Here is an 18,540-nt window from a genome sequence, read left to right as displayed (position 1 = left end):
GGAAAAATGTTCAAAACAATAAATTTAAAACGCCCTCTAAAACTGTACTCTATTGTACAAGGAATATAATTTAATACAATAAGGAAGGTGTATCAAACAGCATGTGTATGTTTCATGTGCAAGGGGCCTGTGATTTGAAAAAATCCCAAAGTTAATCTTTATCTGCCACTGGCAAAATGTATTTTCTTTGAATGTGGGTTTCAATGCTGTTTCAATGAATGTGAGTTTCAAGGGCAGGGAAGTTTTAATGCTAAGTCTATTTTCATTGTGAGACTGGATTGCTTTGTTTAGCAGATATCTATTAGTTTTTGTGCTGTAAAATGCAAAATAAAACTTTCAAATGAAATCCAAATCATCGCAGAAGTAAAGCAGTATGCACATTACAGTGTTTATGGTAAATGTGGTGAAATAACCAAGGAATGGGACATTGGAATGGCTGCAGGAGGGAGGCTCCATTCGACCATGATTTTGTAATGGGGGAAGGGCAGCAAACTCAAAGACAGCCCTGGCTGAACTATACCTCTCAACTGTCCAGATTTTTGCAGAATGAGTAGAGTTTTGCTTCTTATTTTTGGTTTGTTCCTCATAAAATTTGTGGTTTACTGGCAAATCATTTAGGAATTAAGTCAGTAAATAATTACAGACATTGAGTTTCAGACATCATAACCTTCAGAAAAACACATGCTAAAGCAAGACCTGTTATTCTATCAACTGTCTAAGTTCATACAAGAGCCATTTTAGTACTGTTTGTATGTTCCCCCAATATATTTGGCCTTGTCCAGATTTCTTGCATTAAGAGGTTGAGAGGCACATGTAAATAAATCGCTTTATAGAATTAGGAATATACAAACCTCTCAACTGTCCCCAATTTTGGCTCAAAATGTTGCTCTCCCCCTAATAATCCCTCTGCAAAATTGCAATTTTGGAAGAAAAAGTGGAGGGTTTACAATTATAAATAACTGTAATGATCAGAGTTATAGATTACTTTTCTTTCAGAAATGAATGTAGATTCTCTTATTTTGTCAGCTGCTCAAGTTAACAGTACTAATATTAAAAAGGTATCCCTTCTTTACAGGTTCTCAGCTGTATTGTGTGGCAATTTTATATTTTTGCATCACGTTTGGTCTGTTTTTCATAAAATTGTGGTTTTCTGGCAAATTAGTGGGAAATCATTAAAGACTGAAGTTAGAAAATAATGGCAGACATTTGAATTTCAGATTTCATACCTTCAAAAATTCATACTAATGCAGGACCTACTACTATTCTATTATCTTTCTGAGTTTATAAGAGCAATATTTAAAAATTGTCCTTATTTTTGGGCCTTTGTCCCACTTCTATGTATGACTTTGTCCAGATTTTTTGCTCTGAGGTTGATAGGTATGAGTGTCAGAGCCATCACCATCAGCCAGAGACATATCAAATTGTGACATACTTGTTGCACACCACTCCCCCATGTAGTGACTCTGGATGTGTCAAAGCAAGACAAGGAGCAGTTATGTAGTGTAAGTATACAGAGTATTCTCCCATCCAAGGTAGAGGACACAAGTACAACAGTGGCTTTTCATCTGTCCTTGATTTTGCAGAATGTTCTGGTTTTCTGTCATATTTTTATACTGTTGATAAATCTACTGCCAATCATTAGCGGACCGGAGTTCCACTGTGGCGACCCCTTACCAGGAAAAAGCCGAAAGACCAACAACAACATTATTCAGAAAATGCATGCTGTTGCAGTGCACTGTTGCTCTGTGTTTAAGTAGCAATGCTTTAATGACCATCAGGTAAGCTTGTCGGAGATTGTAAGATGCAAGTTAGCTTTAATAAGTATGCTGTTAAAGAATTACCAACATCGAAAGCCTTTTTGTTGTTGCCATGCAGAGAATATTAACATAACTAGATAATGTATAAACCATAGGTACTGAAATGCATATGACAGTATTTGTAATAAAGGACAGGATTACAGTATTTGCAGAAGCTCATTACATTTGTTGGAGACTTGCAGTCATCCTTGCAGGCTTTACTCATAAACTAAACAGAATGCCACTCTATCATGTATGATCTATAACCTGTGCAGTAATCCTTTAAGCAATGTATCTTGAGCTTGTTTCTTGTTTGCTTTTCATTTTTTACTTTGATCATGTTTTCCCCATGAAACAAGTAGATAGTTGTTGTCAGGCAGCAGGTCTTTTTTGGATAAGAAACATTTTTACAAGTGGGGGTATCATAGAGATTGTTACTTTCAGCATGTTACTTGATGCATTGTGGGTTCAGTCTTTCTTGATAATATGTCAGAAAAGGTTTCAAAGGACCATAAATTAATTGCAACAATAAAACGCTTTCTGCATCAAACACTGTAAATGCTGATTTTGTATATGGTACTCTCATCACTAATGGCCTGCTGTTTCTGTTTGCTATGTAACATGTGACAGTACACTCTACCATCAGAGCTATAATTCAACAAAGCGTTTAGTATAGCAATCATGCTCGCTAGTGATTTTCCCATATTGTAATGTATTGCTGGACATGTGAAGATTGTAAACTTACATCTGACCTTATTGTTCACTATCTGCATGAAGAATTTAGGGATCATGCTACTCATATGCACACTTATATTACACATAAATTGAAAATTAATCAGTCCTTGGCCATTTTCTGATTACAGCAATACAGAGAACATTTTAAAAGTCTATGATCCGCCAGTGTAATGACTGCAAAATTTCATCCTCCATGCTGCTATAGGCTATGTCCAAACTGTTTCCATTTGACAGCTACCATGAGCCTGTCACAGATGAAAGAGAAACAAGTTGTTAAATTGAAGAGGGGTGCACTAAACTGCAGATTTCAGCTGTGGGCACCAAACTGTGAAGAACAAAGTGAAACAATCCCTTCTTGCTGAGATAAAAATAGAATCTTTAAGGTGGGAAGTTCATTCCCAAGTGAAACTGGTTTCAAGTCATGAGGGTTGACTGGCTAACTATTTCTGGTCAGATTGGATCCCTTGATCAGAAGTCTAACTGGCAAATATTTCCATCATAAAACAAAGCACAAAACATAAGTCTATTAATACAGAAAATATTAATGATAATACAGCAAGTTCAAGAAGGATTAGACTAATGACATTTGATTTTTGTCTCAGGGAGTACTGACTTTAGGAAAATCACCACAAAATCTAAGTTTTCCATCATCACAAATCTTATTGGTAAGATAAGGTGAATTAGGATTAGAATGATATCTAATTTTTGTCTTCAGCAACATTAACCTTAGGGAAATCAGCCAGCGTTACTTAGTAGAGCTCCGTTCCTAGATCTGAAATAAACCATCATACCTCTCTTTAGTTAATTCACAAAACACTATAAATGAAAAAAGCAGCTAAGTACAGATGATAAAGAAAAACTCACCAAAGAATATTAAACAACTGCATCTCAATTGATTATAAATGCTCAAACACGTGTGTGTGTGTGTGTGTGTGTGTGTGTGTGTGTGTGTGTGTGTGTGTGTGTGTGTGTTTGTATATATATATACACACATATATATATATATATATATATATATATATATGTAGCTCGAAGTTCCAAAACGTCAAAGACTATATGGCCAAGACCATATGTCAGATGTTTTGGAATTCTGAATACTTTCTCTTGAGATCGCCGCATAGTGCAGAGCTCAGGATTTGCTGTTTTCCTCACTGTAGTGCCAACTCAGAGTTGGTATGTTTAAGTAGCAGGGGGTGTGGGGGCGCAGGGGGGCTTGCCCCCCCCCTACAAAAAAGTACAGGTAAGTTGTTTTATTTTATTTTACTGTTTTTTATTGTTGTTTCAAAGTTCCAAGACTTCAGACATATGGTCTCGGCCATATGGTCTTCGAAATTTTGGAACTTCGAGCTACTGATAGGGATTCAAATATATATATATATATATATATATATATATATATATATAGACACACACACGTATGTACACAGGTCTACCTGAAAATATCCGAATCCGAGAAGATCGATGTCATTGAGACGAAATCAGCGAAACCTCATTTCAGCAAAAGACCTGATTGATTAATACGTTCCCTGGGTAAGTAACCTGTTGGTGAATAAAGTGAATTTTGAACTTTTCCCAACCGTAGTGCAATCTTGGAGTTGGTATATGTATATATACATAAATATATATATATATATATATATATATATATATATATATATATTTATATAGAGAGACAGAGGGAGAAAGAAAGACAGGGAGAAAAAAGAGAAAGAGAGAGACGAGCCATACCTCTCGATAATATAAACTGTTTTGATTAGTAAACAATAATATGGTATTTTCTTTAATCATTTTAATTTATTTAACAGTTGTCCTCTTTCATGTATGTTTTACAATGGTTTAGGCAAGTTCATATTTGTCATTTATAACTCATGTCTGTTGTACTGTATAAAGCATTTTGAAATGTGTCCATGATACACAGTTATTGTAACATTAACATTTTTTTAAACTCATCTATTAATACTCATGACTTTTTTCGGGGCATTGATACAACCTTGACTACCAATATATATTAAACAAATAAGGAAGGTAGTAATATTGCAGAACAGACATCTGGTGTGGCCTCATTTTTAATACTTTGTCAGGTTAAGGGCATTCATATTCCATAATGACATTGACATGTAGGGGTATTCAAACTGGCATAATGCAGATGGTTCATGATCTATACCAAAAGTCATGTGGGGGAGATGAAGGCTCATGTAAGTTGAGCACTGTAAGACAAAAGCCAATTAGAAGCAATGAAAAAAAAACGTTTTGGTGTCTGAATTATATAAATAAAGTAGTAGATTTAAATATTTGCAGCAGGTCATTTTAGTTGTAGGCCTATGACATAAGTAAAGAAGACACACAGACACTGATATATATATGAGAAAATATCTTTTGTAGGAACAGTACTCAATGTGTGGATCAGACCAGATATGACTAATGGTGGAAAACTCTGGTAGGGTTAATGATAACTTTGCACAGCCACAGGATTGCTCTAATAACAATAAAGCAGGCAAAGCAAGAGGTAGGAAATTATTTCAGGCTTCATAGCAAGGTGTGAGAACTGGAAAAAGGGATTGGCTTAGAGTCTTTTATCTAAAGTCATTGTCCTTGTTCTGTGTCTGTTTGTTTTATTACACCATGGAGTTCAACTTTCATTCATGGAGACCCATTTTACAAATACATTAAAATTGGCATTTATGTTACTAAGGCAACCCTGTAGTCATTGTGCAAGATATTGCAAAAGGAGCGCATAGACTAAAACATTTTCTATCAACAACAAAAAAAAAAATCATAAAAGCAGCACAGGTGTAAATGTATAAACATTTCTGGACTGTTTCAATAGTCATAGAGATTACAGAGAAAATAACCAGACATGAACATCAGTGGTTACTTGCTCACTTTTCTCCTCAATGTGTTAATGTTTACAGATTCAGCTGTAAAAAATATGATACCAAGTATTAAGAAATAAAGTTTAAACAATAAAGTCTAACATGACAATGATCACAATCTATTTGTCTATTTATCTGTATACCTGTTATAGATTTAAATTTCTCATTAAAATCACCTTCTGGACAAAAGCGACAGAAATATAGAGCAATGCAGGTTATGAGGAAACCATTCATCTAGTCCTTTCTCTCCAAGGAAAGAGCTGTCATGATCACTCTGTTAGATTAAAGCGACTTGACACATGCAGCTAAAGTCTGTCTAAAGCTCAAAGGAAAATGTCTGTGAGTGTGTGTGTGTGTGTGTGTGTGTGTGTGTGTGTGTGTGTGTGTGTGTGTGTGTGTGTGTGTGTGTGTGTGTGTGCGCGCGCGCTACAGTCTATGCAGAGACATAGTTAAAGCAAATGTCATCTTGACAGTTAACCACAGCACAACTTATTATATCATTCTAGCTCATTTTTGTGTGTCATTCATACAAAGGCAACACACACTAAACAGTTTACAGTTTGACCTATAATGAGTATGTAATGTGTCAGCCTGGTAATGCATAATAAATGGTGATGTCTGTGTTCCAGAATAGTAGGTACCCCAGGAGATTCAAAAACTAGGACAGTGGGCTCCTGCTGTTCCCAAACATATTGAATAATGCATTTTCCTCAAATTATTAATGTTTTTCTTTTTACCTATCATTTCCTATCTAGGAGCCATTTCAGTCACACGGTCTATGCCATTAGAAGTCTGGCATGCAAATCAAATGAATTAACTAATTCCCCTATGCATTTATTTATGAATGAGAGTTTTGCTAAGCTTATACACATTTCTGAATGATGCCAAATCAGCATATGTCACTAAAATATTAAATGAAACACAGTAAATCAGGCAATAATATGTATGAAGTACTGCCCAATTTTGGGGGAAAGCTAACAGGATACTAGAATATGAAAAGAATCTAGTTACACATGCAAACATAGTAATGATTCACAGATAAGCAAACCTATAAAAATGTCAACAGACAAATGGTAACGTGTTCATTTAAAATAACTGTAGAGATCCTGCAATACAGACCCTGACCCACTTTTATTTGCACTCATCACCTCTTATTTCCATCTTTAATTTTTTGGTGCTATAGTGAAACTTCCCCAAGTTGAGTGCTACTTCTGTACACACTTTCTGCTGTCTGCTAAGAGATACTTCTCTTCAAACAACAGTGAGCTATCATGATGATGCTATTTTATTACATTAAAACACTTTACCCACAAAGCTGGAGCAGAAAGCTAATAACTGAGGCTAAGAAAAAAATAACTTTGTTATAGACAGGTTACTATGTATGGAGCTTTTCTCCCTGGGCCCCCACTGAAAATGGGATCCTACTTGATAAGACTTTCCAGGTAATCAAATGTCAATAAATAAATAAGTAGAGGATTATGACTGTCTCTGATCATAACCAACTTGTTTTATGTTTGAGAAATGGAACTCAAGAAATTCACCTCCAGAGCAGAGCAAAGTGAAACTCCAGAGGTGAATCTTGACATTCATTTCAGTAATAAAATATATGCATTATATTGTATATCCCAGTGGAGATGAAGGTTTGTGTAGAACTGTCCTTACTACTGAGACACTTCAGTGTCCTATATGAGAAGAGTTAGTAGTTTTACATCTGTTGGTTTTGTGACTCTGAGTCTAGTTCCTTGATGTTATTTGCAGCTTGGGGAACTGTACATATGGATTCTGCAGACAGCAGAATAGACAACCAACATTATATGGGCATTCTGCAACATAGTCCATTTCCCTGAGGTCCTGTGGGCCACTGATTGCAGTCTTATTGTCATCAAGGCTCCATGTGCTCCATATGGCATCTGGGTATCAGGCAGAAGAGCTTCCACTCCATCAGCTGCCTGATAGTGTTCAACACATAGGGGTTTTATACATTGTATCTGTGTGCCATCTAGGCAATTCCCATGATTTCCACATCTGACACATGCAAGCTCTACCAGTGTTTTGTGTGGAGTGACTTTCCACTGTGTTACACAGTTGGAAGGTGCACACATTGCCAACTACATAATCCTGGATATGTTGGCAGTAGGCTACTAGTGACTGTCACCACCATTATGAATAGTAGGTGACCAAACCTTACTTTATTGTGTACAGAAACCCATGGTCACGTATGTTTAATGAAACACACAATGTTTCTTACTATTGCTACTAATACAGAGAAGAAAAAAATAGATACAGGATTATGTCAAGAGAAATTCAATAAGTAAACAATAAATGTAGAACAAAGGAATGATGACAGCTGTACTGCCCTTTCTTATGTTATATAAGCCAGTGTTGTTCTAAAAATAATAGCAGCATTGTTCATTAAGCAGAAAATGTTACTAGAACATTCTCTTGCAGAGATCAGATGTGCCCTGCAAATCAACTTTCTCTAGTACTGTAGGAGCAAGCAGTCTACCTATCCATGGTAGCCATCCACTTAGGACATCACACTTCAAACTTTCTGGATGTTTTCTCTGCAAAGTTATGTATGATTAAGATATCACTGCATGTAGCAGGTGATGCAGGATATTCTTTGGATCTGTAGATATAGATCCCATCTAAATCTCTCAGACCATAGTGGAAGTAGCGTACACTGCTACACTGTTGCAGACACAGAATTTTAATGAGCATGTATTTGTACTCCTTAAGGCACACTCGGATACATCTGTTGGCACAATGCAGTAGGTACCTGAAGCCTACAGTACATTATCCATGGTGTGTTCTGTGTTACATAATATGTAAGTACCTACAACACTGGAATGTCACATTACTGCATGATGGATCTTAGGCAGCAGCAGAGGAGGAGTCAGGTGATCAGTTATCAGTGGAACTAGTCATAGAGATAATGCACGCAAGGCAGAAGTGGGCACAATATGTTCTGGCATTAACAAAGAGGTGGTCTCTGCTTCACCACTATGAGCCATGAAAGTGACAACACAAAGTAAAACTAATGCATGTGTTATTATTGTACCTTGTCTATGAATTATAGTGCACTGATTGGCCATGCTGTGCATCTAACATTACTTTATCATCACAGGCCAGAGGGGTGGGTAAGGCACAGTCATCATCATTTGCACAGGTGCAGCAGGGTATAGTTTCAAGTGACAGCAATGCAACCATAGGATTAAGGGTTATTTGAGGTAAATGTGGTAACCATGCAAGAGGGTAGCTGGATGGGGAAGTCAGAGGTCCTATCCTCCAGTGTCAGGGTGGAGCTTCCATGTCATGAATAGTGGCTAGATATACTGCGTGGCCCTGCAGTGTCAGGGAGAGATATAACACTTTCAGACCATGTATGGTGCCCCCTCTGTAGCCTCTCATGTGGGTACACAATAGAAAGACAGCATCCATAACCCCTAGGATGGCCATTGGCAGCATTGCACTTAGCTGGCCAACAGGTATAGGGAAGGTATGGAACTGGGGGATGCAGAGAACCTGGCCCAGTGGGAATGCTCTTTAGTTGGAGTCAGATCGGTGATAGCAATGACCATGAGACTGGTGTGTGTGTGTGTGTGTGTGTGTGTGTGTGTGTGTGTGTGTGTGTGTGTGTGTGTGTGTGTGTGTGTGTGTGTGTGTGTGTGTGTGTGTGTGTGCGTGTGTGTGCGTGTGTGTGTGTGTGTATGTGTGTGTGTGCCCCCCAATGTTAGCGCTGTTGACACTGCTACTATGTCATCAGAGAGTGCTGTGCACATGATGCTATTATTGTCAAGCACAGCTGAACCACTGTCCACAGACATGTGCCAGTTTGTTATGCTGGACCCACCACTAATAGAACCTGTGAAAATATAATAACATACTTTTGGCAATGCAGGGACATATGCATCCCTTCCCTAACCAGTGGCACACATACTGCTGCATGCCAAGTATGTGAATAGTATGAATAGTATATGGTTGGATGCATGGGCCTCGTTGCAAAACAATTATACTACTGAGGTGAGTTAGTACAACTGTCTGTTTATCACTGCTTTAATGCACTGTGCTATCACTCACAGTCAGAGATGCTATGTGGATCCCTGACAGTTTATGTTATTTTACTTCAATTTGTTAAATGGTGTGGAACAGTGCTCACTATGCAAGGTTTTTGGGCTTAGTCTAGGGTACAAAAAAAAAAAAAGAAAAATAATATGACAGTGAAAATAATGAAGTATTGATAATAATTATGCCCAGGACAGTGCAGCAGTACATAGCTAGATTTGAACTGGTAGCAGTGGCAATATCATACCAAAAGTGGAAGTCATACAACTGGAAGAAGGGTGTTAAACATTGCAAAATAGGAGAGGCAGATACTTTGTTGGCCTTAAGGAGTAATAGTAACTGTAATTTAATAGAGGTGTGATTGGAAGAAAGGTACATAACAAGTTAGTTGAAAAACTAAGAGAGACAGAGGTGAAAAGAACCAAAAATGGCAGACAATATATATATTTTGAGAAGGAAGTGGCTATGTATTTGTGATGCCCCACCAGTGGACTAGTAATCAAGGAGCCTCAATCCTCACCACTGGCAACAGAGGGGGACGTACACTGGGAGGATGACAAGTACACACGGTATTTCCAGATGCAGCTCTCTGCATCAATTGCAATTTCCCTTAAGAGCACACAGAGATCACGGTCATTCAGGGGCTGGTTTCTCCCTCTTTCTCCATAAGACTCCCCATGGGCACAGCTCTAGAGTTGAGATCTCAGCTGAGTGGCCAAGCCCAGACATCCAGCACCCTCTCTGTCCAAACAGTGCTTCATGTCCATGCCCAAGTAGCTAACACACACACACATTGAGGTTTGATTTACACATACACACACACACACACACACACACACACACACACACACACACACACACACACACACCTGGGAAAGGCTGACACAGGTTTGCTAGCTATGTCCCCTTTAAGGTAGTTATCACTGCCATCAGCCAACTCCTTATCAGCTAATTTAAGGCCCTTAACAAAGGGTGTCCAATCTTACTGTGTAATATTAATATTAATACAAATGGTAGTTTGATGAAAAGCAAGGCTATTAGGAGTGGCCCACACAGTGTCACCAAATAAATATGTAAGAACTTTCAAAACTTAAATATCTCTAGACAGATCAGCCACAATGAAAGGTTTAATATATTTAATAATAAATAATAAAAGAACAAGAAAATACTCAGTATATATTCACAGTGACATCAAAGTTCAAAATCACAGGAAATATTTAAAACAACATTGCAGGACAGTCTAAGATAAATAAATAAAATATCTAAATTAAGCTTTGCTATATTCCTGACTATTTCTAAGAAAATTATACTATTCCCTAGTAACTTACTTCATCAGAACAAGGCAGATGTGGTGAGTGAATTTTGTTGTTGTCAGGTCCAGGACATAATGCAGAATGCACTGTCTGTCTCAGGGAGTTCTCAAATTAATATCTCAAATATTACTGCTGGGATAGCTTTCAGAATGACATAATTTCCTGTCATCTGACTGTATTCCATGTGAAACCCCGCACTGCTGGAATCTGGCAGCATTTAACATCTAACTGCAAAATTACATAGACCTCAGATCGTTGGCACATGCTGGAAGTCATAAAAGAATTGCATTTTTCATACTTTCAGAGGCAGTAATTAGTTCACTCCGAAGACAGTACATAAAGTCTCTCAGCACAGACTCTGTGTCTGTAGCAGCAATGAAAACTGAAAAATACCATCTTTTATTGCGTAGCCATAAAGTAATTTAATTTCAGCTATTTTTCTCAAGTTAACCTCATGTATTCCAGTTTCCAGTGTTAAAATATATACATTTAAACAGTTACAATAGTGCATGTACATTTTTGTTCTATTCCAGTAGGGCACACTGCAGTTATATTTCAAACAGCACTTTGCAAAAAACTTTTCAACACACACATCTGTACCAGCAGCTTGATATACACATGGCATACAGTTCAAATACATTTGCAACACTAGCATCTTATATAAATCATGTTGATATTCACAAATGACATATAATTATTTACAAAATACCAGATATTTGTGCTGGCAGTATCGCTCTTTGTCACACTTCTTCCCCCCTTGAAGACTCAAGCTAGTTTTTCAAGTGACCCTTGAAAAACATTGCTTGAGAGGGATGAGCCTTTCTGAGAATACATTACCCTATTCCCTGTCTTGAGATTCCAGCTAGCTTGGCATTGATCACCCCAGTACAGTGCTACATTGTCCTATCATATGCTTGCAACTCAAGGCTCCACCATAGTAATTTGAAATTTTGCTGCCTGGCTCCCTGTAGCCATAGAGCCCCCTCAGACTCCTCCTGCCTCCTACTGCAAATACTTAGCACCAGGTCCTCCCTATGATGGTAAGGTTTCATCATGTTAACTTGGTACAATTTATGCCCCTGCCTAGCAGTTCTATCATGTAGTTAACATCACTGACCTTTCCAAACTACCTGCAGCTTATTGAGTCTGACAGGAATGAGAACCATAACCTGCTGCCCCACAGCATACTCTCTAGATAGAGCATTTTTGTCATACCAGAACTTTTTTCTGCTGTTGGGCTTCTGCCAGGTTCTCCTGGGCCAAGCCCATGACTTTTCTGAGCTGTGTCCTGAGGTCTAGCACATATCCCCCAACAGACTCATTGTGTGATTCACACTCACCGTCCCACTCATCTTGAATTAAATCTAGAGGTGCCCTCTCCCTATGCCCATACAACAACTCAAATGGTGAAAAAAATATGGATTCCTGAGGTACCTGTCTGTAAACAAACAAAGATGGGGCAAATATTTGTTCCACTCCCTCTTAAACTAGTCTGTAAATGCCTGTAGCATGGTCTTTAGTGTAGAATGTAACCTCTCTACCAGACCATTAGTCTGGGGATGGTAGGTGATGTTCTATAGGTGGTACACCCGACAATGCTTCCACAGTGCTTCCACAGACAAGCCAGTAGGTCTGATATGAAATTGGCACCACTGTCAGTCAGTATTTCTTTTGGGAAACCTACCCTGCTGAAAATCTCTAACAAAGCATTTGCCACCTTTTCAGTCTCAGTGGAGGACAGGGACACTGCTTCAGGGTATAAGGTAGCATAATATATTACCACTAGGATATACTTCCTCCATGTGGAACCTGGGGTACTCAGAGGCCCCACAATATCCATGGCTACCATCTGAAATGGCTCCTCAATCATGGATAAAGGCATTAAAGCAGCTTTCACCCTGTCTTCTGCCTTGCCTACCTTTTTGCAGTGCTCACAGTTGCTGCAATATCCTGTTACATGCCTGGAAATCCAAGGCCAATAAAAGTTCTGCATAAAACGTCTCTTTGTATGCTTTATGTCCATATTACCTGCAAAGGGAATGTCATGGGCTATGGATAGAAATGCCAGATGGTAGGCTCTGTGCACTACCAACTGTTGTATTCTGTCACCCTCTAGCCCTCCCTCAGGGGTCTACTCTCTGTACAGTAACCCTTTGTCCCAGTATACAGATTCTCCTTTTCTTTGACAAATAGGTGCTTCACTGGCTACCTCCCTCAATCCTTGTAATATAGGGTTTGAGAGCTGAGCCTGTCTCATCTCTCTCTTTGTAACCCTTCCCAGCTCCCCTTCTACAGGAAGTCTGGTATTCTCTGACAGCAGTGCCTCACTGTCAGCCTGGGTACTACTACTCACCTCTGCCTTTGCAGTCACTCTGTTCAAGGGAACATCAGTACCCACCAGCAGTTGTGGCTCACCTTCAGTCTCACTGCTACAGGGTAGCTCCTTCTCTGAAATAACCACCTCACCAGTTCTGGCTTCAAGTGTGAGGTCTGTCTGGATTCCCTCAGGCTACCAGACCCACATGCTTCATACTTTCAGAGGCAGTAATTAGTTCACTCCAAAGACAATACAGAACGTCTGTCTCCGAGCCTGATTGCATGTAATTGCATGCACACAAGGTACTGCATTATCAGAACCATTCCCTATCAGGACATCTGCAGGGATATACTTAAACACACCTACTTGCTTGCTTCCCTTTCCACCCTCCCAATCAAGGTGAACCCTAGCCAAAGGTATTTGGAATGGGGTCCCTCATAAAGCTCTGACTGGAGTAGACTGCCCAAGCAAGTTGTGCTCCTCTTTAACCATTGCATGCTTCACAATGGTTAGGTCAGAGGTTGCGTTTCTCTTAGCAGTGGCCTGTTTCCAATCTACTAAGATAGGATATAACCTCTTATGGTAGTTTGGTGCACTTGTCTCCAGACAACTTACTGCTGGCATTCTGTAATTCCCACTTACTGGCTCTCCCACCTTTTGTTACCCACACTGCATCTATGCTATATGGCCCCACTGGTTGCATTTAAAGCATTTAATCCTTGATCCTGGCCATGTAGCTGATCTAGTGGCTTCCCCTGTTACTTGCGGACTCTGTTGGGGTGGTTTAGGCTGCCCACCATGGGTTCCCTTAGACCCATGATTAGCACTGGGTATCCATTTCCTGTGCAGTGATGCTCTGCTTGCTTGGTATAGGTCTCCCGTTTTCCCCAACTCATCTGCGATATTACATTTCTTATCTGCCAACCAGATTCTCATGTCCTCAGGCAAAATGTTAAGGGCTTGTTCCCTCACCAAAAAGTCTGCCAGCCCTTCAAAAGTGATGACCTGATACCCACTCACCCATCTATGAAAATAGGTGCTTACTTCAGCAATATATTCACACACACTTTCATCTGCCTTGCATCTATGCTCATGAATCTTTTTTTCTGCAAGCTTCAGATGTTAATTTAAAGCACTCAAACGATTGTTTAAGCAATCAGTATCAGACAATTTAGAAACAGCAGTTACAGCTTTACCATGGAGTAAGGGGGTCAGGAACTGTACCCAGAGACCTTGGTCAACATTATACTGTTTACATACCCTTTCAAACATATGAATAAAACTATCAAAATGATCACTCTCTGTAAATTGTGGAAGAAATTTCCTGACCTTTATTGCTTTTAGGGTTCAGTTATTCCCTTCTCCATTACCTCCATGACCCTGTGGAAGAGTCAGCATCTCCTTTTCATGTTGCCTCTACCTCTCATTTTCTTCAGCTTACAGATGTTTCAGTCTATCTGCTGCTTCTAATTCTATTTGTTTCTCCTGCCGCAGTTTCTCATTTTCTTCAGCCTCAAAATGCCAGTTTTTCATTTTCTTCAGCCTGCAAATGCTGCAGTCTCTCTGCTGATTCTATTTCCAGTTATTTGGCCTCCAGTTCAAGTCTCTTTAACTCCAGATGGATTTTTAAGTTCTCTGTGGAAAGGTTGAAATGTCCATTTTCTGAGAGTTGTAAATCCCCAAGGCCAGTTTGGCTGTCTTCCTTGTTGGTGATCTGTGATGCCACTGTGACCAAGGCTGCAATCATTTCTGCTTTAGTCAGGTTGGCATGCACCAGTCATTTGGCTTGACACACCTCAGCCAACTGGCTCCTTTTCAGCTTCCCATACTCCTCTGATGACATCCTTGCCTGCTCTCCCCGACTAATTAAGCTAACAAAAAATAAATAAATAAATAAAACTATTGTGATATGAAACTCTGAATACTCACTGTGTGGCTGATTGAAAGTACAAACATCTTCTTTAGTGACCATTGTTTAAAGGCTACAAGAATTCAATATCCACACCACTGACTCCTAATATGTGGATATCCTACCACTGCCAACCAATATATGTCACACCCCACCACTGGCCCAGTAATCAAGGAGCCACAATCCTCACCACTAGCACCAGTGATGGACATACACTGGAAGGATGACAGGTACACACACAGTATTTCCTGATGCAGCTCTCTGCATCAAGTGCAATTCCCTTTAAGAGCGCACAGAGACCACAGTCAATCTGGGGCTGGTTTATCCCGCTTTCAACAGATCTACAATAAGACTCCCCACTGGCACAGCTATGGGGTTAAGATCTCAGCTGAGTGACCAAGCCAAGACCTCCAGCATCCTCTCTGCCAACCAGTGCTTTGTGTCACTGCCCGAGTAGCTGACACACACAAACACACACACACACACACACACACACACACACACACACACACACACACACACACACACACACACACACAAGGGAAAGGCTGACACAGGTTTACTAGTTATGCCCACTTCTGCCCAGACTATAAGGAAGTTATCACTGCCACCAGCAAAGTCCTTCTCAGCTACTTTAAGGCCCTTAATTAATGTGTCCAATACTACTGTGTAATGGTACTATTAATACAAATGTTAGGTTGATGAAGAGCAAGGCTATTAGAAGTGGCCCACAATGTCACCAAATAAATATGCAAGTAATCCCAAAGCTCAACTATGTCTCACAAATATCAGCCACAATGAAAGGTTTAAATATTTTAATAATAAATAATAAAAGAACAAAAAAATGCTCAGCATATAATTACAGTAACATCAGAGTTCAAAATAACAAGAAATATGTAAAACAACATTGCAGAACAGTCTCAAATAAATAAAGAAAAACATCTAAATTAAGCTTTGCTATATTCCTGACTATCCCCTGGATTTAATAAACACCGTATAGGAATAGCATTATTCTGGGTCTATAGTAGATGATCAAACTTTCAAAAGTTTGACTGTTATATGGTCGACACCATATGATCGAATTTTTGAAAGTTCACACGTTTTAATGGAGATCTCTGTACAGTGCAGAATGGGAAGATTTCCCTTTTCTGCACTGTAGTGCAATCTCAGAGTTTGCATATTTAAAGAGCAGGGGGTATGGGGGGGCATTCAGGTAGGTTATTTGTGTAGTTTATTTTTTTCATTAGCTTTTCAAACTTTTAAAAGTTCGATCATATGGTGTCGACCATATGACAGTCGAACTTTTGAAAGTTTGATTATCTTATATAGACCCCGTTATTCCTACATGGAGTGAATGGTGTCCGTGTCTGCAACCCTCTCTCAGCACAGTACCTTGCATATTAATGAAGGCACGCTACTGAGACCGAGCCATGTACTCAGATACTGAATCAGTGAAGGGGCCATGTTGTAGTAGTACTTTCAGATCTGTAACACGCCCCCCCCTCCTGCACTGTCAAAGTGACACTTTTACAATAGAAAACAGTGTCCACGGACACTCAAAGTGTTAATGGAAAGTTGAATGTAATGCAGGGGGTGTGTGACAGGTACAATAAAGAAAGTGTCCTTGGACACTTCATACCTCTCAACCTCTTAGAGCAAGAAATTTAGATAAAGCAACTATAAAAAGTGGGACGAAAGCCCAAAAAATAAGGACAGTTTTTAAATATTTCCCTTACAAACTTAGAAAGTTGATAGAATGACAGGTCTTGCATTAGCATGGATTTTCTGAAGAGTATGACGTGTGAAATTCAAATGTCTGTCATTATTTTCTAACTGCAGTCTTTAATGATTTGACACTGATTTGCCAGAGAAACACAATCCCACAACAAACTGACCAAGAATATGAGGCAGCACAAATCTGTACATCATGCGAAAATCTGTACAGTTGAGAGGATTACATGAGGAATGTGAAGTAATATCATGTAGGGCGTGTGTAACAGTATCTGTAACACATCCCCTGCATTGTAAAAGTGTTTTATGGCACTAAAACAAGAAAGAAAGTGTCCTTGGACACTTATTTAATAATGTGAAGTTTTATCAGTTTAATTTTAAATTAATATTTATTGTTTATTTTTTTTTCTTCATTTTCTTTAAAGTTTAAGCATAGCTGAGTGGATTTGCATGGGGTGGTGCTTTGCTCAGCAGTGCTTAAACTTATCAAGAAGCTATACAGAAACGTATAGTTGAAATTCTGCCAGTTGAGTTAGTTGAGTGGTTAGAGTCACGGCTTCATGTGTAGTAGGTGCATGGCTCAAATACCAAAACAGGCCATTCAACTTTTACATGGGAAAGCAGTTTTATATTATTTTTTTTTTATTTAATGATATAGTAATTAATATTTCTTAACCAGGGTAGTGTAGCTGGTCCAAAATCCCAGTGTCAGTGGAGATATGAGATGAAAACCCCCATTTAAACACAAATGTCCCATACAGTACAGTCACATCCCAAGGTAATATAATGAAAGCACAAAGGGGGAGGTCATGTAAATTATAATATGACTGGTCATTGATATTCCAAAATGAGCATGCTAATTGGTCCACCCAATCAAAGTGCCTGTTGTAGAGACAGGATGGAGAGAATACTAGGAAAATCAGGTATGTTATTCAAAACTAAAGACACGTACCTGATTTTCCTTGTATTTCCTCCATTCTATCTCTCTACTACCCCTAAATTATCCAAAACTTTTTTTTATATTTAAAGAAAACAAAAACAGAGCAACAGAGACCTTCTTTTCTCCATTGCTTCCTTTCCAAAGCACTGATATAGTGGGTATGCATGGGAACGCAAGTCCAATACACATGCACAGTTCATCAGAAAAAGCCCCAGGAGACTGGAAAAACATGGAAGGACAGCACGGTTCTGTTATACAAAGACATGATTTAAGAAAAGTAAATATTTTTTATCAAATAATGTCATTGTGTAATAGCAATAACTGACTCCGTGGTTGTGGTATATTTAGATTTACCCACATTTGGCTTTATTTAATCACTCTGGCTTGATTAAACCACACCAACCATGGGTAAATCTTAATATACCACACCAACATCATCAGTTATTGCTAAAGTAAAATATATGCACTTAATAATAATGTATCAGTAATGATTAATTAATTTCAATTCTGACTTCTTTTTTAAATGAAAACTTTTGTTTGCCCTTAGCTCGGTTTTGCTAAGCAGTGCTTTGCATTTGCCACCTTAAGCATTGCTCAACTCAGCTTAGTAGGTTTGCACACTGCTCAGCTTTGTTCAGCATTTTTGAACATGGTCCAAGGATGGCAAAGGGTGGGAATTAGGCCTTATTTAAACTGCACAGACAGGAATACTGGCAGAACCTGTTAGAGTTTGATCCCTGTAGGAAGTATGTCAGGTGCAGGAGAGGGAGTGACCTTTTGTCACAGTGCTGGGGCATCCTTTAGTCCAAGGTCATGGCCGGACTCCTTGTGAAGAACAATGATGACAGACTGCTGCAGGGC

Source organism: Protopterus annectens, chromosome 2.part2, assembly GCF_019279795.1.
Source record: "Protopterus annectens isolate FY-2018-M chromosome 2.part2, PAN1.0, whole genome shotgun sequence".
NCBI classification, from domain to species: domain Eukaryota; kingdom Metazoa; phylum Chordata; order Ceratodontiformes; family Protopteridae; genus Protopterus; species Protopterus annectens.
Note: the sequence above shows the minus strand (reverse complement) of the source record.